General features: G+C 36.9%; 1 protein-coding gene and 1 long non-coding RNA gene across 2 annotated transcripts in view; one reads left to right on the top strand and one right to left on the bottom strand.

Moving 5' to 3' along the window:
- The window catches only part of LOC149800139 (uncharacterized), a 122,931-nt gene that overhangs the window by 95,279 nt on the left and 2,211 nt on the right, over positions 1-25,441 (bottom strand). The window lies entirely within an intron of this gene.
- On the top strand, positions 15,594-21,825 carry LOC149800140 (uncharacterized). The gene is made up of 2 exons (XR_016421332.1): positions 15,594-18,159; positions 19,223-21,825. It is a non-coding gene; the product is annotated as an uncharacterized LOC149800140 (long non-coding RNA).

Here is a 25,441-nt window from a genome sequence, read left to right as displayed (position 1 = left end):
AAACCCTAGATTAAAATTATCGTTAGTACTTTTTATGATATTGAACTCAGCACCCGGTCTTGTTCTGCGGTCTGGGTTGGCTGCTTCAGCTTGATTAGGAACTGAAGTATCTCTTTCCACCAGCACGTTAATGTACTGAATATGATCAGCGTTATCGGTGGAGTCCTTTGCGAACATTATAGATGGGCCCGCCGATCTTGTATAATCATCCGAGTATCTCGCCAACCCAATTATCGTCGTTGCAACATCAACCTCGCGTTCTATTGATTCAATTTCTCGCCCGTCAATAAGATATCTGGCGCTCTCAAATAACGCCATGATACCGTTGTTGACGAAGCCAACTCGAACACGATGGTCATCTGCGTATGGTGCATTATCGGCGGCATTTGTCACGAGTTCTCCCTCGATTTCGATAAACGCTTCACACGGCAAAAAATATTTACTGGTATCTTGGACTTGAAGTTCAATTCGCGATCGTAGGTCAGGTTGCGCTGCATAATAAGAATAATATTGATAATCACGGACAGAATCATCCCTGCGTACTGGGGCGTCCATATCAAACGCGGGATCAGCGGTACGCGCAAACATTCTATTATTTATCATGTTGATGTTTTCAATTGCGATTTTTTCGTCGTAAATTCTTTGAATTTAAACCACTCCCCGCTATCGCGTTCATGAGCGCGTTGGTTGCCGCATCGGCGGATGGCGAAGTCGCCAACGACTCTAATTTTTCTTCCACGGCGTTATTTATTATTTTACTGACATTTGCAGGCATCACTGTCGTTGATGGCATTACCGGTGGTTTCTGTTTTTTTCTCCTGAATTTCACCAATGACATTAGTTTGTCCCGCGCGGCTGAAAACGCCCTTCCGGCAACATCTCCAATGGCACTAATACCCTTATCACGAATAACATCAATAGCCTTCATTCCTAATTGTTTGGCTAACGGCGCTACTTTTGGAGCCATTCTTGTAAATAACCCCGCAATGGTGCTACCGAGACCATCTCCATAGTACGCGCGGTAAACAGGCAATCGCGAGTTTACCACGTAGACGAGTACTGGTTTATCATGGTTGTAGTGTATGATCATCCTTATTAAAAACACCAGTTTTCCAATTAATCATCCACGAGTTCGTCTATGAGCGTTCGATATACATTAATGTCCATAATACCGCCTGCAAATAACCGCTTGCAAATATCAGCGGCCTCATTGATTATTTCCGTAGAGTTATTTCCGGCTCGTTTTCCTCCAATTAGTACTTCCAGCCGTGATATATCACTGAGAACACTATTAGGGCAGGTAACGCCGTAGGATTCTTTACCAACAGGGTATCCTTTTCCTTTTTTTGGTGTTCTACTCTTAACTTTCTCGAGGAATTTATCGTAATCGGGATCACCACGATGTGGTAATGCTTCTCTATGTTTACTCGCTAAATACACTATTCTTGCCCAGTTCTCCGTCGAGGTTATTTTTTTCTTGTAACCTTCATTGATATACTCATCTCGAATGCTCTTAGTTGATGTTGTAGCAACAAAATTAACTAATTCTTCATCGTCGTCGATGTCTCTAATTTGATCTATTGCGGACTTTTTAAGAACATTACGGGGTATATTTCCCTCTTTCTTTTTTTCTTTCGATGTTTCTTCGGGTGTTTCTTCGGGTATTTCTTCTTCTGGTTCTTTCGCAGTAGCACCTAATTCTTCCTCGTCGGCCATTGTAACATAAGGTTCTTGTGGTTCGGTTATAGCGAGTGGTGGTGGCCTCCGTGTTGTAGCAGCCGCTATTTTTGCAGGGAGTGTTTCTAAAGACCTTTTTGTTTGTTTTGTCTCTGCCGCTATCTTTTCAAGCGCACCAAGAACGGGTACAGTTGCCGCTGTAACATCCTTAGTCGCTTTAGTTACCGGGGCAAAGAGTTGTTCGCTTCCAACAGTAAAATCGGTTTGCATTTGTTGTCGCGTTTGAAGTTTCTCTCTCACCCTGTCTCGTAACGGTATAAACTTTTTAAGCGCTGCTAGCCGCTCTCTGGCTAGCCGAGTAGTAAGTGATTCACCTACCATTATTGTAAATTGATCCGCAATTTTCTAATTTTCCGCCGAGTGTACCATCGGGGGCTCCACGGAGTTTTCGTCTATAATCCTTCTAATGTTTTTGATCTTACTAGAAATCTCCCGGCGTCGTTCATAAACACGTCCGAGTTTTTTTCGTATTATTTCAACGGCAGTGAATAGTCCAATGAATGCATTTGCGTCATTGTGGTACAGGTTCTCATTAATCGTATGTTGTAATCGTTTTATAAAAAAGTACTCGCGGGCCAGGGTAAAACGCCCCCGTTTCGACTGTTCGTTAATAATCTCATAATCGGATAATATTTTTTCACTGTCGAGACCATCAGATAATTCAATTCCTTGATTTTTTAATTTTGAAATCTCAGTTAATATATTATTGATGTCTTCGATATTCATTATTCTTATAAAACATCTTATTTCTAATATCAAAAATTTTAATAAAATTTAATAAAATTATTGGGGGTCATTTTTGACCCCGTTTTTTGTATGTACAATGCCGTAAATCTCCACTCGAGTGTTGTGGCAGATTACAGGCATACATGGACGGTACAATGCCGTAAATCTCCACTCGAGTGTTGTGGCAGATTACAGGCATACATGGACGGTACAATGCCGTAAATCTCCACTCGAGTGTTGTGGCAGATTACAGGCATACACATATACTTAATTAAGGACATTCACATCTTGGAACCCTAAACATACATCTCCGGGAGGGGAGGCCTAGGGTGACAAACGTCATCGTAGACCTCCCAGAAGATATGCTTAGGGACAGCACTACATGGATGAATATATTTACAATGAAATGATTGATGGATGATGGGACGGCACAAGACAGCACAAACATAAAACGGCGGGGCGGAACTCTACGGCCAATTCAACCAATCAAAAGCAACCCAATTAAATTAACCCGGTTGCATGATTGTGAACAAAAGACAACCACACGCCCGGGTCAAGAGCGTGGGTTAGTTTTGATTAGTTGAATTGGCTTTCGAAAGCCCCAGGCTTATAACGAGTCATCTTGTATATAAAGTGACTAATACAGCGGCGTCAGTCACAAGGTGTGTGTTAATTTGAATTCCCTTGAATCGTTAAATCCTTAAATACTTATTAATGGTGTTTCACGGCATTTAAATGAAACCAAATATTTGAATAAAACATTAAAAAAAAGAATACAGCTGTTAGATAATAGCGTGTATTTCATTAGTTTTCATCGTAAAATGATTAATTAATCGCAACATTAATTGGACTTCAAGGGACATAACTCTTGTCATGCGACGCTATCACAAAACGAGTTATCTCCCTTTGATGTTATATATGAAAATCGAATTCTATGACCCGTCTTTTTTGAGATCGCTGTTTGATATATTCGTTCTGCAACAAATTGTATTGAGGCGATACAAATGTCAAAATATTTTCCTGCCTCATTCATCGACTGAAATATTTTTTCCTCGTGAGTTGTTGTATCAAATGACTTTACGGGTTTTGCTTTCTTTGAGTATTTACCAGTTTGGCCTTTTTTACTATTTTCACTCTGAGAGATGGCTTGCAGATTACACAGTCTGTTATTTTGATAATTAGAATCAATGTGATCAATAACGAGACTATCTTTGATCAATCCGTGGAAACATTCATAGATGATTCTGTGACAGAGATATTTTTTCCCTCCAGCAGTAAATATTAAATACCCGTGATTGTTTTTCCATCCAACCGGCTTCTTCAGTCTGCGGTTTCTAACAATACCGTCGCGAGATGCCTCGTAATTGACGAGCAGGGGGTGCGGCTGAAATTCTTGGTCCATTTGTATAATAATACTACTTGTCTAATTTATTATTTGGTTTAATTATGAATCTTTCAACGTAGTCTTGGGGGGTTTTGATGACGAAGTCGGCGGTGGGGTCAATGACGGCGTTTTTAATTCGCTTGTCATAATAGCGTTTTAGTTCCCTGTATCGCTTTACGCCACAATTGATACACAACTGCGATTTTCCTCTTACACCGACGTGGCAAACCAAGCACGGTAGGGGGCCAAGAGAACCATTACGAACGCTTTGTAAATGATACCCGCAGAATTCACCTCTACATGATTTATTGCACGGGGTTGTCGACCCAATCATCAACCATTTGCATTTATTCATTATACTATATTCTTTTATTTAAATACTTGTTTTAATTATATGGATGAGTTTGAGAGATTAGCAGTAATTAAGCCCTGGAAAAATATTAAGTTCAATCTCGATAGAGTCCTCAAGGACACACCAAAAGCGTTAATAAACGATAAAACCCTGTTGAATAAAATACGCGATTGTATCAATGAATTCAAACGTGATGGTGCATCTCATAGTTGGTCAACATTTCGAATTGATGGTGTTGTTGATGCTACCATGAACGACAACCGCGCAGCAATGATAATATCACAACTTGACGGTAAAAGGTATTTCTTCAGAGTAAAATTCATTGTCCGGGTGGAATCAGGCGATTGGATCATACGTGATAAATTTGAACCAGTTTTCAGCGACAAGAAAACAGTCACTGTCAGCCGCGACTCCAAGCCGGGGTTGTTAACCGGAATTGACAGACCATACTATGAACGAGCGTATCCTGAAACAGCAGTTGTTTATGGAATATACCCGTTAAATAAGAAACCTGATATCGGAAAACTGAAACCGATGAAACAGTCAACGGGGATAAATTGTGTAGCAGAACGAATAATAGAGCATTTTACAAATGCATGTCGAGGAAACAAATTGACTGATTTACGACGTAGCAAAATCAACCAGTGGGAACTAAACGTAAAAGAGCGTGGAGCAACCATCAGCGACATAGCGAGATTAGAAACGTCGTTGAGATTTCCAATAACCGTTACAACGATAACCGGTGAAGTATTATACGAATCGAAGTATAAATCGAAGGGAGCCCCAATCAAAATTATTGATCATAACGAACACGCATGGACGCCCGCGATCACAATATTTCCACGGGATAGAACAGTAAAGTATATACCCGAAGAATTTTTAGGAGAACAATTCTCCAGGGATGGTTTTCTCGCGGAGAGGAAACTATTTGATGCTATTGCCTACTTGTGTAAAAACGACCCTGTATCAGTGTGGTTACTTCGCAGCGCTGAAAACGATGTGGATACCTTTGATCAGTTTGTAAGACCAAACGGCGAATTATATCGCACTGAAGCATTTCACAACAGGATGAAAAAAACCGCCATAGAATTTGAGGAGCATGATGAACAACTGCTAACAAATTGTTTTACGATTCCATCGGTTGTAGCTCATGTTGCAGCAAGGAAAAATGCGTGGAGACCAACGCGCAAGGAATTTCTGCCGGATGTACAATCCAGTTGTTTGGAGTATTATCACGGTGGATTATGGAACACTGAATACAACCGCGACGCTATGATCTCGGTTGATATGGTTGCCTGTTATCCAGCGAGTTTTCTCGGGTATGGATCCGCGGCCGAGTACTTTAGACGATTTGGACACCCCAGTCATGAAATGACTCGTGTTGCTATTAATGGACCACTGCCTGATTTTGATTTAACCGGATTCGCTCGCATAGTATCATTTGAATTCGCGGCAGGACTCCATCGCTGTTGCTATATTTGGATCGGTAGACACATGGCTGAAAAGAAGTGGCTGCCAATAGCGCTGCTACGGTATATGATTGATTGTAGCATGCTAGTTTCGTTGATTGTCAGTGACGCGATTATATCATACCGGGCACAGACTGAAGTCTGGTTACCAGAACCGGAGCGTCTAGATAGCATAATTGACGAGTCCAGAAAAAACATTGATGCCGACGAGGAATATATCATCGAATGGTCCAGGAGGATATTTAACCAACGAAACCGCGAGGCAAAAGATCTCGGTAGAAGAATAATCGGTAAGTTCACACAAGGTGGAAAAAACTGCGACTACAAACGATATTGCTCACGGCTGATTATAGATGACGCAGAATATGATTTCGTAATCAAGGACGCAGTGGCAAAAAATAGATACGTGAACTGCAAAACAGCTTTCTTGTCCAATGGAACGAGGTTGGGTACAGTTGTTACCTACAGCGATGGAGACAGCCCGGCGTATCCACATTTGAGGGCGTCTATGCTGGGTTACGCCGCTATTAATTTATTCTCGATGATAAATAGATTCCCCGATACCGCGGTTAGAGTAGCTGTTGATTCGTTTTATGTTGACGTAGCGTATAAGGGAAACGTAGCCGAGTTTACTAGTCCGGACGAGAGTTGGGGTACATGGAGAATTAAAAATGAAATACGACGCGATTATTCCCCGTCAGCAGATGTCACCGTTGAAAACAACTACTTACGCGGTGATAAATTGTCAGAATGGTCTAATGCACCATCGTGTTCTGATCCAATTTGTAGACACAAAACAGTTTATTTAAGCGGCTGTGGCGGGTCAGGAAACACGACTCGGGCAATTGAATTATTTCGTACGCGGGCAAGTATAATCGTGCTTACACCGACCCATAGACTAGCGCGAGAGATAAAACAACGAAATGTTGACGCCGTTACTTATCACAGCTTTTTTCGATACAGCGGCGGTGAGTGGACTCCTGATCGAATGGGTGAAAAATTTATTCCCGACATTATCATCTGGGATGAGATATGTACTGTTTCGTTAGATACTTTACAAATGTTTCTTGAGTGGTTGCTGCGCGCGAATACAGCGGTAATCATGTGTGGGGACCATGGCCAACCACCACCATTTGTCGGCGAGGGTCCACATGATTGGTTAAGGGGTTTTGTGGACTATTATGAAGAAACCGATACTGATTACCGAGCACTTTGATGAACAACTGCGCGAGGTTAAGAAATTAATCAGATTACAGCCGGATAGAATTCAATGTGAAATAATCCGCGAGGTGATTCCGGAAACGCCGTTAAATGAATTCTGGGAAACATGGAGACCAAACGATTTGATTGTAGCGAGCAGAAAGATAGTCAGAGACACACTTCAGCGGAAGTTGTTTACGTTGCATAAGGAAAAGTTTCCAACGCGTCCAGTGCCGTTATGTTATAGACCCGCGGACACACGGCGGCAGAACATTGAAGTTGAAATTCCAGCCCCGACAGCGTCGGGGACAAAAAAACAAATTCTCGTGCTGAATGATATCGTGCTCGTTGATATCGGTGTCGTCGAGGACGCGCTACGTGCTGATAAATCCCCGTGGACGCTAGGATACGCAACAACAATACATTCCTCGCAGGGACTAACCATCACGGACACAATTGTTTGGATGGTTGATAATCGCATCGAATGGTCGAATCTAGTCTATCTTGCAGTGTCCCGAGTACGGAGAATAAATCAGCTTCGAAGAATTGTTATTGACGAAGCCAGTGACGGAGTCACCAACGACAACGACATTATCGATGCAAGCGTCATTGATAGAAAACTCTCGGGTTACCGCCAACAGGATAAAAAAAAACAGCGGCGTTTTGATATTGATGCCGAATTAATAATTGCGTTACGACAACAACAGAATAATCACTGCGTGAGTTGTAATTGTGTAATGCGCTGGCGTTATTCGGATAAAGACGCTCGCCAATTTACCGTGGACAGAATCGATAACAGTCTCGGTCATGTTAAAAACAATGTGAGGTTGACATGTCTTGAGTGCAATAGACGCAACGGCGCTAGTTAAGACCACGCGGGGGTAATTGAGCATCGTCAGGTATCACTTGTAGTTGCTCGCGTGTAAATCCGCGCTGAGGAGCAGTTGAATCCAGTCTGTAGATCGGTGGTCTACCAGTTGATCGTGTTATCGTTGATATGTTATGTGTGGTAACACTCCAAATAGGATCAGTAGCTCTTTTTTTACCGCCTTCAAGCTCTCCTGGTTCATATAGATATCTAACAGTGACATCGCCAAGAATCGGCTTGGAAACGCTATTTATTTTTGATTTTCCGGGTATATACTCGTATTTAATCGCGTCGCTGGGCTTCATGTTGATTGCTCGGGTAATCTCGTTATTTAACGCTGCAATTACGCCTGGCAACCTTTTAACCCATTCACGAGATCGTTTTTCTTGGATGAATTCCTTCGCGTATTGATATCCAAATAACCGTTCAGCGAGAGTCCGATTGAATCGTTCAACAATTCCCTGATCACGATGTAGCGCAGTGTGACCTCGTCGTATCGCGACGCTATGATGTTTCAGCGTTGATAAAACAGCGCCGCGAAATTCACTACCGGGATCAACTTGTAATAGATTTGGCCAGCGCAGAGGGCCTCTTCGATAAATTCTTTCAAACGCAGCGGCTACTTCAGTTGCCGACTTTGTTTTTAACGGCTCCGCTTGTTTGTATCGACTCGCAACATCAACTACGGTTAGCGCGTATTTGTAACCGTTGTCATGCGGCAGAAATAATATATCAGCCTGATGAACTTCATTAGGTACGCTGACATCAAAGCGCGAGAAGTTGATTTGTTTAGGCGGTGGTAGATAGATTTGCCATATAGCCTGTTTGGATAACCAATTAGCCGCAGTGGTCTTTGTTACCTTTGCAGCGCTTGCAAGCTTACCAATTGCGGCCTTCCCCTTCCAGTATCCTCTCGGAGAATAATAGATGGATTCCATGTTGTTATTAATTACCAGCACCCATCATTAATTTACCTTTCATAGCCGATTTTACCAACCATGAGGCCAATTTTTCTTTGACGGATTTATCAGGAATAGCATTTAATGCGTGAATTAATTTTACATCCGCGATATGACGCTGTTGCAGATCGCTACTTTTGTAAGCAACATCATGAGCATGACACGCCTTATCGATAGCGTTTATTGGATACTCACCGGGTTTGGGCTGATTTTGATCATCGAGTCTGATATCTAATCGTGTTCCGGGGCCACAGTAGCTATATCCTGGGAGGTGTTTTTCTCCTGGATACTTTGCCCACGGTGTTCCGGGGAGTTTTGCCAATTTGGCTGCGATGTCACCTCCTCGCTTTTTTTTAAAACATCTCCAGGTCTAATAGAAATAAATCTAAATTTCTTTGTACCGCATTGTACACACTTGCCAGTAAGCGCCGATCTGTTATTTCTTGTTGTAGCGGTTGTCATATCATTTGTGCCAGTACGTACTCTACACTTCACACAATATAGATCCATAATTTATGTATAGAGATATGAATATAATTGATTTTTCGGCGACTAAAACAAGAGAACCAGTTAAGCATGTTGCAGCGTTACCAAACTCGATCCGGATGATTATCATCGGACCATCTGGATCCGGCAAGACGCAATTGTTACTCAATTTAATAATGAGATGGATGAAGTGGGATAAGTTGTATTTGGTTGCTCCTAGCGTGGATGATCAACGATGCTACGAGGTGTTGAAAGATTTCAACGAGAATGCATCAGCGATCGCTAAAAAAAATGTTATTGAGTTTATTACGGATATCAATGATGCACCGGGTATTGATGATATTGATGGCGACGTTAACAATCTAGTTGTGTACGATGATGTTATGTTAGATAATCAAAAAAACCCAGCTAGGATATTTTCCAGAGGCAGGCATAAAAACACTGACGTGATATATGTCACTCAACGATACACTCAGATTCCAAAAGTAATTAGAGACAACTGTAATATTCTTGCTGTGTTCATCGGCGTTGATACACACACGCTACGAAATATTTGGCAGACATGGTGCGGCGGTGACATGGACTTTAATGTTTTTCGAAACTTTTTTAGTCTTGCTCAGTCGACCCCACATGGATTCGTAACGATAAATTTACATGATCCTCGCACACGATATCGTATCGGACTTGACCAAATATTCGGTTAGTTGTAAATAATTTTCATTGTAAATAACTTCTTAGCAGCAGGGGGGGCGATGACATCGACGCGGTCGTCGATGTGCTTACCGGACGCTGACGACGCTGGGGATCGGCGCGCAGAAGGTGTTAATTAAACCAAATGACGTCACCATCGTGTAGGATGGACCGACGTCGTTTTTTTTTTACCAGGCGCTGACGACACTAGATCGTTGAGTGCAGAAAGTAATAATTAAGCAAAATAACGATTGGACAAAATGTCCGATTCGCCCCCCCTGCTGCTGTCCCGGGGGGGGGGGGGGCGGTCAGTAATGCTAATTCCCATTGTCGCTAGATCGTCCCCTTTCACTACTCCCAATATTTATTGAAAATGTTACCTATATAAGGCAAACTTGGATTCTATTCAATTACGAAAGGAATGATAACATCGTTTCTATTTTTGATTTTACGTTGTAAAGATTCAAGTTTTGTAAGAGAAGATACTTTTTGTACAGCAGTGTTCATGATGTCAATAGGGTACTTTCTATTTAAAAAATGATGACCTAACTCTGTCAAACATGATTTAAAAACAGTACCATCCGAAATAATTCTTATATACACATACACATATATATAGCAGAATAGATGCCACAGTTTTCACAATAATCAATTAGGTGTATAGTTATCATGCTGAAAACAAGTAATGAAAGCTAAATTTACAAACCTTTTTTTGCATTATAGTATATTTCTACCTATTCCCTACTGTCCTGTAAGTTAAACGCATGTTTAGTACAAGTCATACTTATTGTGCATAACACCAAAGTAAAATGATGCAATACGATAAACTGCGTTCAGCCCACCTGCTACCTTGCATTCAATTAGAAATGCTGATGAAATCTTACAAGATAGCAGGGCAAGGCCATACATTTGTCCATAAATCTATACCAATATATAGATAAAACAGAAAATTCGGCTTCTTTTGATAAACTACGATACAGGAGATTTCCATGTTGTCTATTTTCAAGCAAGATGTAATTTGGTGCAATGTTTCGTAAATTACAAAACAAACCAATATCTCCAAGCTATAAAAAAAAATGTCTACACAAATATACCGTCATTTCTCACTTGAAATTTGATAATTGTTTTAATGTTGTACACGTTTTGTGGGTATTATGTACACTTTGAGTAAATAGACACGTAGACATTTGATTTGGTGCCCTCTCGAGGAAGGTCAGGGTCATTTTGATATTTTGAAACTTCCCCTCCCAACACTTGAGCTGATCCGGCCCTTGACAGTGAAGCCTCCGAGTAAAGGGGTCTGTTCAATTTACTAGATTGATTCCCTAGGACGGGAATTAAAAAAAGTAACAAAATTTGTTTTGTATGAGCCGAGTTTAAAAGAACGTATGATACAGTGCCAGTTGGGAGGCCATGTATCATCGCCATCCCTTTAACATGTTAATTGCTGGACCTAGCGGTTCAGGCAAAACTGAATTTGTCAAACGTTTGATCGAACATAAACATCATTTGATCGATCGTCCACCTCAACGAATCGTGTTGTGTTACAAAGAGTGGCAATCGGCGTACAGTCTCTTGCGAGAAAGTCAAGGCGATTCCATCGTGTTTGTGGAAGGCATTCCTAACGAAGACAACGGAATCGTGTATGACCCCAGTCAAACCCATCTGGTCTTTTTCGACGACATGTTAGGAGAAGACGAAGAAGAAAATAAACTGTGGTTTATGCGCAAATGGCATGATAGTAATGCAAGTGTTATTTATATTACTCAAAATTTGTTTCAACAAAGTAAAGCCCATCGCACCATCAGTCTCAATGCTCATTACGTGGTCTTGCTTAAAAGCCCTAGAGATAAATCGCAAGTGCACGTCTTACCCAAACAGTTAGGAACACCTTGGCTGACTCATGCGTAAGACGATGCCACTCAAACCCGACACGCTTATCTACTCGTCGATTTGAAACCCACTACCCCCGATTATTTACGATTTCGTACCCATTTGTTTCATCACTGGTGTCAAGACGGAGGGCCTGTCCTGTACGTGTCTCCTTCGTCGACTTAACCAAAAAAATCTATAAAAACCTCAGACACTTTTCGTCTGTCTCACACATCGTCAATCTGACGTCCCTTCAGCCTCATCTTCCCGTCAAATTGATTCGTGCCCTGTATGGCATCAGTCGCGAAAAAACTCCACAAATACGTGCTCGGGTCTTAGAAGCCAGTCTCAAAGAAGTCTTACGATGGTCTACGGTGACAGCACGTCAATTACTGCAAGGCATCATTCAGATTCCTCATCAAACCAAACGCTTTTTTGATAGAAGCAAAGTAGCCTTGGCTCAATTGGCCGATCCCCGCATCGACACTCAAACCAAAAAGCAAATCATTTTAAAATCTGAAGTGAGCGGTACTCCAGGAGGTGTCATCATTCGCTCCCTCTTGAAATGGGATCCTAATGGTCCCAAAGTTCTCCCCAAGAAAAATCTACTCCCGAAAAAGCCAAACGAAGTCCAAGGAAGAGAAAGAGCAATGGTGTAAAGACCAGTTCAAAACTCAATAAAAAGAAAAGCCCACAGAAAAATAAAAGTCCTCAGAAAAAGAAAAGCCCACAGAAAACAGTTTCTGCCCGGAAGAGAATAAGCACTTCAACCAGGACACAACCTTACATTTGCAAACCACGACCTGCAACGTCGGTGACCGCGTCTCCGGTAGCCTGAGGTTCTTCCACTTATCCGTTGCTGGGGATGCCTGCCCAGCACAATCTGACACCCGTTCTTCCTCATTTGATGACATCATGGAAACCAGCGTCTCCAAAAACTTCTCCAGCGGTGACACCCTCCTCGTCTTTAGCTGCAGTGGCAGCTGTTCACAAGGTACCTGCTCCCAAAATCAAAGTCCAAGAGAGATCGGGCATGTTACAGAGTTTACTGGATTTGTCCAAGCAAGAACTGTCTCGATTTAGTCCGCTGCGAACCCCTCCACGACGTGTGATGCCTGTCATCAAGTTGATACGACGTAAAAACAATCAGTGACGACGCGTTCCAGTATATGAAAGCTCTGAGACAAAGCATGGGTATCAGTGTTTTTTGTGCTCCTGAACGCCCAAAGATGTCACCTCAAAGAAGTGCACGCTGTCACTATCGTCATTCTTCTGTCCAAAAAGGAAAGAGACAAGGACAGTCTCGTCATTCGGCAAAGCGCTTAGCCAAGCATCGACGTTACCCTAAGAAAAGACACCGTAGTCCAAAGAAAAAGAGGAGTAACCAAATGGGGAGGATTCTTTGGCAATTGTGGAAAACACATTGTCACCTTTTTGACAAAGCGACTGTCCAAAAAAAGATAAAAGGGCATGTGCTAAGTCATCTACGTTAGTGTATTTTTGGTGAGTGTCCCGGAACCAACAAGCAAAGATGTCACTCTCCAGAAAACATCCCTCTTCTAAACCCAAAGGAAAGAAAAGGAAATGACTGCATCCTCGTTTACTCAAACATGGGGACATGTTGTCTGTCCTGTCCAAAGCTTCTCCACCCATGCGAAAAAACTCATTCAAACTGCCTCCAAAGATGTCATCGATACCGTGTGCGAATGTTGTTTGAACGTCTTGAAAGGCACGATACCTTTGTCTAAACACCAGAAACAATGCTTAGGCAAACATCGTCACGTTCTTCAACAAATGATTCAAAAGAAAATACCCATTCGTCAAATACCCATTTCAGGTCCTAATAACCGATAAGTACAACGATCTAAACAATATTTTTGGTATTTTTACAATTTTTAAGGCCCAGGTGGAGACAATTATTTTACCATTACAGTTCCAAATGTAGACAAACAAAGGCCTATCCAATTTCAAGGCTGTTATTAGGACAGTAAATAGGAACATAAAGCCAATGTACACTGTCGGTCTTCCATCCTTACTCAACCACGTTATATTAAAATGATCTATTTGTATGTATTTGCAAAACAAAATCACAGATTACTTAAGCCAAAAATTGTCTTTGTGGGGTGCGTAGTGATATGACATGATTATTGTTTTGTGGGAAATTTATGAACAATTTTAAATAATTATTCGATTTGGACAATGAACAATTTGAGCCAAATATATCACTATATGAATCACTCAAACTAACTCTCTGTACAATTTAAAAATACAGAAGAATGCAAAGAAATTTTTAAAATTAAATTTATGTATTTATATATAACCTGAGGTGTGTAAATGCACATTTATGATCTAAAATGTTAAAATATTTATTATCTTATACTTCCTATTGAGTTAGTTGGCAAAGCCATATTTGAATTCTATTAGATAAAAATAGAAAATATAATTTATGCATGATAATACTGTTATTAAGCTTTTAATTTTATACCAGTTTATTTTGTATCCACAATGGCTGTCGCTTTGGAAACTCTTTCTTCTTAGGAAAAAACAAAATAAAGCTTATTTTCGCTTCATGTTTAACCTGGTACAGGAAAAAAATAATATATTTATGGACATGAAGCGTGGATGTAAAATCGTTTTTATCACAGTCCTTTGACGAATTCCTTTTCTTATAATTAGACTTAGACTTCGTTATTACCTGTAGTGACATTCAAGTAATGGATATAGTCATTATATTGTATGTCGTCAAACACTTTTCCAAGTACAACAGTATCATATGAATACAGGAATAGGGTTCTGATACTTGCTTATATGCCTTTTTTCCATATTTCCAGAAATGACGCAACTTTTAAAGTACGTTAATCTGTTCAGCTTAAGGTTACTGTAAATTCTGTGGCGCATACCTATCATCGTCTTGTTCATTCAAAAACATGTAAACGTATATTTTGGTAATATATAGAAAAATACTAGGAGTTTTCATTTGCCAAATCAATCAACAATTTAGAATTTATTTGCTGCATAGTATGCATAATATTTTAGATTGCTTCGGCTTTACATTTAAAACCAAGCAATACTTGCTCCAAGTCGATAAATCTTATCACTTTCTTGTTATATAACCTATGGCCAGCTTTAGCCTGTAACCTGTTGCGATGTTATGTCAAGTATTACACAATATACGTTAGTTAAGGAGAATATTAAAAGACAAGACTAACCTTTTGACAAATGTAAGGGGTATAAAGGAAACTGAACTTTTTATAACTCAGAATACATTCATTAGACTTGGCTTAATTGATCGATTACCTTATGCTTATGTAAAAAAAATAGGTCTATACAAATTTTACATTTTTGGTGCAGCGAGAAACTATTTTCCCATGCAATGAGATGGTGATGATTAGACAAGTTTTGGAACTATTTATTGTGATTTTAGAACAGTATGCATCCAGACGGGATTTAAGAGCAATATGTTTTATCTAAATGTTGATTTCCTGATATTTATTATAAAACAGATATTCAATTCGATTCTATGGTGTTGTTAACTTTATCTACTTATTTATCTATGTATCTATCCATCTATATAACTAACTAACTGTCTGTCTGTCTGTCTGTCAATCTATAAATCTGCCTATCCATCCATATATATATATATATATATATATATATATATATATATATATATATATATATATATATATATATATATATAATTTGATGTTGCACAATTAGTATCACAATGCATATTAAATGTTTCCTTTGTATTATAACTATTGTAAGAATTATTTTCATTAATAAAAGAACAGTGCGAAATTTAAGTCTATTACATTCATTTGATGATCCCTTTTTATATGATATTTTTTCTTGTTTAGAATTAATTTGGAAATCTTAAAGATTTTTAGTCCTTTTATAAAGAAGTGTGGGTTTGCTTTCCTGTAGCGATTTAACACTATCGTTAGATAATAATTTTAATAAATCCCAATATTTATTGATAATGTTACCTATATAAGGCAAACTTGGATTATATTCAATTACGAAAGGAATGATATCTTCATTTCTATTTTTGATTTTACATTCGGCGATTAATTCTTTTTTTTTACGTCTATACGGGTTTGCTAGAAATTCAGTATGACCCTGGAAATCACCAGGAATGTTTGTTTTTGTTATTACATTCTGCTTACCAAACTGCTAGTAACGGGCTAGTATGACATATAGTGTCAATCGAGGTCAGATTGTAATGATATATTTGACTTGAAGTGATCAGCGATGGTTGTAATTCTTACTATAGTAAAGATTATATGCATGCTATCGTGTTACACTTATCAGCATATAAAATTACTCAGGGTTATTAATTGTGGCCACTAAGAAGCATTGTAACTGTGGTCTGGCAAAGCACAAATTTTGTCGTTACAAATGTAGATAAATATCAGAAGTACTTTGATGATGGAAATTAACGTAGCTTGACTTAGATGTGCAACATCTGGCTGTCGCAAATTATTTACAACTATCCTCAATATGTAACAGATCCCATCCCATCATAAGGTAATTAATAGTTCTCAGATTTGGATCCAAACACATTTACTTTACTTTTTGTTTCAGTATTTGTGTATGTTCATCAATGTAAAAAAGACAAAAATCATTTGGACAAGTACGACAGGAGATATGATCCAATGTGAAACATAGTGCCATAATTGTAACGATTATATAGAACGATTATCGTAAAGAACAATGAAATCTCATGTATTACAACCAGTTGTTAAAATCTCTTTTCTTTTTTGTGGATAGATACCAATCAAGATAATTGTGAAATTTAGAATTTTTATTTCTTTCATGGACCAGTGAGTAACAACAATAATTTGATTATTTACTCATATGCCAATTTTTTTATTTAAATACAAATCAAGAACTACTCTGACAAATGTCGATTTTGACTCAATTTACGCCATAGATTTACTCTTTCACCATACTGAGGAAATTAATGTTACATTGTACAGTCTGAAACAAAATGTCATTTTTCTACAACATAATGTCTTCCGTTACAGTATACACTTCGCAATTATGCACTCAGTTTCATATATTTTACATAAACAGTAATTTTCCTTGCCAAGAGTTATGATCATGTGCTCTAGGTAATCGTACAACAGTTGCTTCGAAGATCGGAAAGCAGACCAGGTTAAGATAATTTTGTTCGTCATGGATTAAATCCTCATACTGCTGAAAAAATGCTTTATTACAAACTATATTAAATGACTTTTAATACCGTTTCCAATGATATTCACATGCAGATCAGCGGGCAACTCTCTATCGCAGCTACAAAATGTACATAGAATCTTTACAATTTTGTTTTGTGGAAAGGTCTTCTTTGTGTTCTACTGACATCACAATGTATGATAATGCAAACAGTTAGGTTTAAGTCACTGATACTACGATACATATTCTAATTTTGTTCTTGACATGCATTTTGCGTCGGTTGGCTTAGCAGATAGTATCATGTAACATTTGATTTTGTAATAAACCAGATCCTTTCTGACTTATACTTTAATACATTTGACTGTTTATAAACGTACGTCTGATATGGAAATTTTGGACATTGCCAATGTTCACAGAATATATCGACTTTTATCAACATAACGCTATGTGCAAAGTAAGTTCGCATATTCTTTATTTTGTATATTTAAAACGAATATTTTCAGTAAAGAGTTAGACTATATATTACTATCCAAATTTTTCATTCAAGTTCTTTTAGTGTGATCTGAACTGCAGTTACAATAGTGTTCAAGTGTCAAAATTAGTGTTAACTGATCACGTGGAATTACGCAGCGATTCATGTAATGTACTTATATTGCGGTTGTTTGTTATACGATACATGTAGCCAAAATAACTATGGTTATAGGCTATATCTGTCGATATGCATATCCTGGTATCGAATAACATGCGAAGCCCTCAGAAGAGCAGTGATCATGTAGATAATTTATACACACGGTCGGTTTTCAACTTGCCGGAACTACAACATGCTTTTTGTATGTGATAGATGAGTCATTGAGAAGTTAGAACCCGACTTCTCTCGTATTATGTGAGGTATCAAAATACTTCGTCAGCCCTAGTTCATTTAAACTTCGGACTGTGCACTCGCCTCATTCATTTCAGTTGCTCTTTGAAGATGTGGCATAGATTATAACTGAAAATATCTTTGTAAATTAGAGAATACAGTCGTCAATTGCCGAATTTGGAAGCAGACGTTGCGGATGAAAGTGATTGAAATATCACGTTGTCGGTCCGCCTAGAATAAGAGTACAAAAGGATGATAATTTTTCTTTCAGTGAGGTCATGATATTTTAGTTCTTACGATTAGCAATTAAATCCATATGGATTTTGCACTCTGGATTTATCACTCTGGATTTTGCATATTGTTTGCCTCAATGCCGGAGGTGAGTATATTTTATCTGATTATTTTAACAAATTCAATATACATCTTCTTGCATTAAATTAACTTTAACACAGAATAAAAACATAGAAAGAAGGAAGTTTTGTAATGGCGTGCCAGAAGAGCAATGTTTTGATAGACACCCTACATTCAAATGTAGTAACGACTTCCAAGAGCAACAGTTTAGATCTCATGAATATACATCAATCATATAGAAGTTTTTAGGCATCGTCGCTTACGAGCTGTAATTAAAAATTTGAAGCACATTATTTTACAATATTCACACATCAACAGTATTGATAGAAATTCCGTGTGGTACGGAACTTTTAACGCATATTGATTACAATAGCAGGGTTATCAGAAGAAAAAATCAATCGCTGAAAATTATAGAGGTCGTCAATATTTCATTGATAATAATTGTGCAATGATAAGTTGATTAAAAGAGTCGAACCTTACCCGTACTCTGTCATATATTACCTACTAGCATACTTTCATAATCTTTGTCTGATTTATTAGACCCAAAAGATCAACAGATTGTACCCAAGCAATGATCCAGTCTTAGTTCAAATTATAAACTTCATTAGCGTTTTATCTGCGCGTAAAGCACAATGCATTCTAACCTTTTGCTACATGATCTCTGCTTGTTTCATTATTACAATACTGAACGTATTACTTAGCAGTAATAAATTGCGAAATTTTATTGGCCACACCCACAACGGCAACGTATGTGTACATTGACTTGTAATATGACTAAACCAATGAACTAGTGGTTGTTATTGAGACATTTATTGAGATCATGGAGATCAATTAATCTCTTGATTGTGCATTTAGTAAAACGGAAATTAAATGATATTGCTTGTACAACAAAAGAAAACTAACACATAATTATATTGTGAAAAGTTTAATTTGTATAGAGGTCAATATAAATATTTAATCAATTTAGCATGAAAGCAACAATCTCGATTTTAATATAGAATGTGCGGTTGCTATAATAATTTTAACTTTATTTATTTCATTTTGAAATACTTTTTCACGATCATTTGATTTCTTACTTTCTTCTATTGCAGAAGTAGCAAAACTAATCGGAGCTTGATGCTGGTCATATATCTATTGCTTATAAGAAAGGCAGAAAGTTTGTGCAATTTTACCTACGCCACTGGAAGTTTAAATTGTATGCTTTTTATTCTTAAACGGTGTACAAAATTTTAAACTATTAATTATGTCAAATATTGTTTGTTCGTAGTTAAATCAGGAAGTGAAATACTTTATCCCGAAATTTTGCAGATTGCAGAAAATTCGGTCGATTCATGACAGTTGGAATTATTCACAAACAAAAGATACCATTTTTAAAACTGTTTTCGATTTTACTGTTTAATATTTATTTTAATTTCGATTAAAGTATAAGACTTTTAACATTTTGATTAAAAATGGGTAACGAACACATGATAAGATTTGATTATTTGTTTTAATTTTTTTTTTGGGGGGGGGGGCACCAGACAAATGGCACCCGCAGATTTAATTATTCAGTCGTAACTTTAGATGAAAAATTTACACATAGTAGTTTTATCTTTTTTAAAATGTATGTTATTTATAGATATTCGTATAGTTACAAAACAATTAATCAAATTCAATCATTATTACATTAATGTTGCACTAATAAACTTTATTCATTAAAACATCCTAACAAAGCTTTTCGTTTTCTGCTTTGGGTAATCCCACGGTTCCATAGTGACCATATTGGAGACTCGTGAACAAGTTCAGCATATGATTTATTAGTTTCAAGTCTTACAGTTCTTATGAACAAATAACGAGATTTATTTCCCATTCAGGAATTTAAAAACCCTCTCTTTCCTTCCTTGAGTCATATAAATCTAAGCCAACATTCACCTTCATCTTGCCTGGACTAAACTGGAAGACTTTATTTAACTTTGCACATCTAGACCACATTTAGGTAACTATTAATGAAATTGCCAAATTATATTTTGAAAATCTGAGAAAAAATGACTTCAACAAGCAACTATTGTTACAAATTATTATTCGCATGATAATTGACGAAAATGATCTATTTCATATATTTAACTTTTACAGCCAAAACCTTTTGCAAAGAAACCTTTATGTTTCTGTAACTAAAACGTCATCCGGAAGATAAATTTTGTGATTTGGTCCCTATGATATTAATATCATTTTATAGCCTTATTTCAATCCTATTTTGCTTATTGTAATGTGCACAAGACACTAAAGGTCACGGCTATCTTTTATTTTCTTTCTTAAACGAGTAATGAATAATTGTAAGAAGCAAATATTTACATGTTAGACCCGTAAAGTTTAGAGTTATTAATGTAAAAATAGAACCAGATATGACAAAGTAGAGACAATAGTGAGAAAAGTTACGAAAAGAACATAATTGCTGTGAGGCGGAGGAGGTGGAAGGTGACCACGCATGTTAATTGTTTACCAAAAATGCAATTTGTTGTTTCAAGTACGATATGGTAAAAATAATAGCACCATACTGCGGATTACATAATGATGTTTTGTTGTTCCTATATAATCTGCGCACATACTCTGCGTAAATGAATATAATGAAGACCTACAAAGAATACATTTTGGACAGAAATATCGCTATAATGCAGTTGCTTTTGAAAATCGTAGTAATACAGGTAAGTACAGAAACTAATAAAACGTACATTATTCCCAATATTTGTAAACGCCAAGTAATTACTATACATTCATTTTAGTAATTTCTGGATAACAGATTTATAATATTCAAAACTGTTACCTTTGTCCTAGTTTGTCAGTCTTTCACTTTCATTTCGAATCTATTTTAGTCCAAGAAGTATTTTAACAATTAAAATTTATACTAATGGTACTTCGATGCATTTCTTGATTTGCATATTTATCTTCATTTTCGCATGATACACAGGCAGAACGAACTAATACAAACATCCTGGTTTTAATAAGTGAGTCATTGGCTCATAATCCCTTACAATTGTTTATTAGTTGATCCAGAAGCTAATTTCAGTTGATAAGCACCAATATCGTCACCAATGCCTAGTTTTATTAATTTTGCAATATACAGACCAACATTTTTGCGCGCGAGCAACGTTAAATATTCGAGGTAATCGATGAATTTGTATGATGTGTTTGTATTTCCTGTTCAAAGCTCATGTGGACACTCAGGATGGTCAGGATATATATTACTGAAATGCACCTTAATGAGATGTTGTATACGGTAATGACAAGTCTGTGCACTTCTGTTGTTTTCATAATTTTGCTGTGAAAAATGATGCGGCAACATAAATATCTATGTTACAAAATTAGTATCGTCTTCATCACTATTGGTTTACAAGTGGACAATAAACTGTGTGCATTTTATAGTCCGTCACTCACCATAGTACCAACCACACAGCCCACCTAAGGAAAAACAAAACACAACACAGGAACATAGTCAACGTGATATTAAAGTTCCGCTCATTATACACGTTTAACATCGTATGTTATTACAAGACTAAGCAGTCTCATGACAACGACTGTTTGACTGACATTTTGATTACACACCTGACAGCTGATATTTTTGAATTAAGTATCTTGACATCGGAACTTTTCATTAAGATTTTATCTGAATAGCAAATATTAACTTTTAATTTTGTATAATAAATTATCTAAAACCTTTGATTGTTGTCATTTTTGTTGTCATTATTTTAATTATTGCTTGAGCGCTGACTTTTTCACCAATTCCTTTTCAATTCCTAACACAGATTGTTATGATGATTAATAGCTGGAGATTAACATAACTTTCAGTTAGTCCGGTCAATATTGAGCGCAGGTAATCTGACCTACTATATATCGGTTGCTTGTGTTAGGTCATTGTGCGTTTTCAAAGATACGGCCTTAAATTGAGATCGCTGATCTTGACACAAAGCGTATATCACTTGATCATTGGTGTACTACTGATTTTTGAAAGTTTACTCAGCTTTTAACCGGCATAATGTTTATAGCCGTAGTGTGAAATGCATTTCAATGAGGTACTGGTGTAATAAATGTTTTTTTTTATCAAGATATACAAATCAATAAACAACGAGCAAACAAAGATATAAATGATTAAAATACTTTCTCTTAATTTCATATCTTTCGACAGGCAAGACCTAGGTGAATATTTGTTCCGGAGGACATGATTAAAAGAATGCACATGGAGGAGGTGATATTAGGAATCGAATTTTCATTACGTAATACACAAAACCACTCATCTCAGGATGTTTGCAACCTAAATCTGCTGTAAGGTTATGTAATACTATCCTAAATCAAGCAGGAAGAATTTTAAAGTTATTTGCATACAAGTATGCTTCCAACTTAAAATTACATTATACACGTAGCAATTTACTAAAAGATGTTATAGACTTCCTTCAAGATATTATAAACTTATAGTATATATTTGATTTGGTACTCTCAAGTTTCGCTACTTATTAGTTATACCAGACAACAACATCATTTTTTAATCTTAAACATATTTGAGGCAGAAATAAATTACGGTTTGATAAAATTCCCTATTAAAATTGTATCATTCGTATTTTTCGTATCATATGCTCTACCGACCCGTTCATAGAATTAATACAAATTCTGTACATATCCCAACGTTCTAAATATTTCCACAGAATTTCAAATGCACGGTTTCTACATACTTTGCTTATTGCCACTTGCATACTTCAGCATTATAGTGAATAGCAGAAACTATAACAAATAAATTATATTGCAGTTTTTATGTGATTCGTAGAGACATACAATATAAAAATTTGCAAAGAGAAATTAACCGTATTCACGGATTTTTGTTTGTGTTATGATGCCTCATACATCCATAAAAGTATAATTACACTGTATTTGGAAGAATCGACCAAATCACGTAGTTTGTCCCTATAATAAAATAAAGCGGTTGTATGCCTTCCCGTTTCAAAGATTATTATTTGAAAATATTCTCAGTAATCAGTTGGAAGGGATGATGTCACGCAGCCTTTCAAAAAATTTAACATTGATTGTAGATTATCTTTTGAATTAGCAAATAGTACACCATCATTTGCATATAACAAAATAAAATATTGCACTTAATTCATGATGAGCATACCCTCAGTGCACGCACTGATGTTTTCACCTATGTCAGTATCAAATAATATAAATAACAATATTCATACATTATAGCCTTTCTTGATATCAGTATACGATTAAATGATTGCGATATTTATTCATCATATTTCTTGCACAATCTTATTGATAAATACATAACTCTCAAAGACGCGTCCATGTTATATGTTGATGCCTTCCTTTGTCGATGTGAAGCACATAAAACAACCGTTACATATGGTAAGAGTCATTGCAGATTAATTATAGCACATTCTAGCTTCTTACCAGTGCTCAAGGCCTTTGCAGTTATGGAATGAAGAAACCATCATTTACTTATGAGTTTGACAACAAAGCAAACTATATTTATTAGTAATTATAATGAACGTTTGTGTGCATTTAAGCAGTCTTTTTTATTCTATAAATGTGTCAAGTATATATTTAAGCATTAGCTACCTATAGTTCCTTTTATAATTTATATCACCATTTTTGTGTATTGTAAAAATAGAACCATTGTTTTAGGCATCTAGATAAAATTATTACTGTATCAAATGAACACTAACATACCTCCGAACATACGAGTATCCACTTTTTGTCTGGGAAATAATTCAACACATATTTTAGTCTTATTATGATAATAAATGTGGCGAGAATTTTTCAGAGCATTTACAAGAGGCAACAACACAGTTTAATATCAGCTGAAAAGGCTAAAAGAAAGAATGTATGTCCTCACAAATTTTAATGAATAAAACAGGCAAATGTCATTCGAAGACTCCGAAGATATCTTATGCTGGGGTGGGTGGGTAAAATGTATACTATTCAAACTTAAGTACCAAGGTAATTATAAAACGGTCAATCAAGTTTCCACTACTATTTATCACATCAGTATAAGAATAATTACCAGGGCATATGCGATTACAAAAATGCTTCCAAACCGTTTAGGTGAATACGTGTAGGTTTTAATTGTCTCCACTAGATTTATTAAAGTTATATATCACGCGTAGGAGATCTTAAAAGGTGATTCGAGAATGGTGAAATTTGAGATTAACGATAAATATTGAAAGATCAACCTTCTTTGATTCAGCATTTTCCCTCTTTCGCTTTTCTTGTTGCCGTGAAACACTCTAACATTAGTTGAGTCCAACACGTACATTTAATCACCTTAAAACACGCTACTTTAATCGCCGCAGTAATAATATTTCTTTTGGAACTGTTTTATTTTCGCCTTTTAGTAAATACATCTGCCCTATCGTATGTTACTCATATTTGTAGTTCTATATTTAGGCCTATTTGATTTTCCATATTCTTCTGCTCATTCTCTCCCGCCTTCTCCCTATTCCTTCCCCGACACTCTTTCCATCAGGATGAACATATATCAACACATGTTTAGACTGTAGACCCTTTTATATACATTTATCTAATCAATGAGAAAGTGCCATAGTAAATGCCTAAAACGAACTGTCAAAAAATAAGCAAACGTAGGCTTCATGTATTTACCTTTTAAAAAATAGTTTTTCAAATAATTCATTCAAATTATCAGTGACTGAACGTACATGACCTGTTTTTATTCCATACTTTGTGTCGGTATCGTATACCTGTTATATCCTACAACACACGGTTCAAGTTGTCTGAAAACAAAACATTTGGATAAAAATTTGTTTCTGTCGAGGAAGTGATGAATCCATTAATCGTATTGAAACAGAATAGAGAAACCATTTTATGCATTTCCACAATTTTCGCCTTAAGAACATGTAATAGAAAAGAAAATATATGTTTTTTTTGTAGATACAAATTTATATTACTCGTTTCTCCACTCGTGACAGTACAATGTTGCAATTACACTTTTGAATTTTTTGCTCATATCTACTCTAACAAAAATACTTGAAAAGTTTCAGCTCGATACAGCCACATTAGTCTCAAAATGTGAAAACGCAAATACACTTTTTAAAAATTCAATGGCTTACACGTACAGGAAGGGGAAAATACAAAATCTCTGCATTGATTTACAAAGAAATAAAAAACAAAAACATACAGTCAACAACCATTCTCAAGAATATATCATTGATTTACTCTCCTCTTATTCATGAGGTGACGTGTTTTATAATCTGAAAACATCGAATAATATCATTCAATCTCCACAGGGTACCTCCCTGTTAAAAAGCTGGATACCAACACTTATC

This window comes from Sinohyriopsis cumingii, chromosome 5 (assembly GCF_028554795.1).
Source record: "Sinohyriopsis cumingii isolate HCF-2022 chromosome 5, ASM2855479v2, whole genome shotgun sequence".
In the NCBI taxonomy this organism is placed as follows: domain Eukaryota; kingdom Metazoa; phylum Mollusca; class Bivalvia; order Unionida; family Unionidae; genus Sinohyriopsis; species Sinohyriopsis cumingii.
Note: the sequence above shows the minus strand (reverse complement) of the source record. Positions and strands in the feature narration are given on the sequence as shown.